Here is a 444-nt window from a genome sequence, read left to right as displayed (position 1 = left end):
CAAACATTCAAGCAATGATGTTTGAATGTTCGTAGAATGAACTGTAGGTTATGTCATACTGCATACAGACACGCACAAAAACACATCAGTGTATATATAGTGTGTATAAGAATAAAAGTCTGCAATCCTAGTACGATAAATAGATACAATAGATGTTTCTAAACACACTACAGACACCGCATACACAAACACATATGCTCACATGCACACACACACAAACACACACACAGACACTGAGGACGATGTGTGCTTATGCACATACACACATATACACTTGCCGTTCTCACACGCCCACGCAGACACACATATCAGCTCCGGAAACCAGCGCTGAGAGGCTTGTCACGAAAGCGGGCCGTCTGACAGTCAGATGATGCTGAGCCGAGTGTAGTGTACCGAGCAAAACACTTTTGTACAGTCGCCGAAAAAAAGAAGAGACACCAAAAA

The sequence above is a fragment of the Sardina pilchardus genome, chromosome 20 (assembly GCF_963854185.1).
Source record: "Sardina pilchardus chromosome 20, fSarPil1.1, whole genome shotgun sequence".
Lineage (NCBI taxonomy): Eukaryota > Metazoa > Chordata > Actinopteri > Clupeiformes > Clupeidae > Sardina > Sardina pilchardus.
This window is presented reverse-complemented; position numbering follows the sequence as displayed.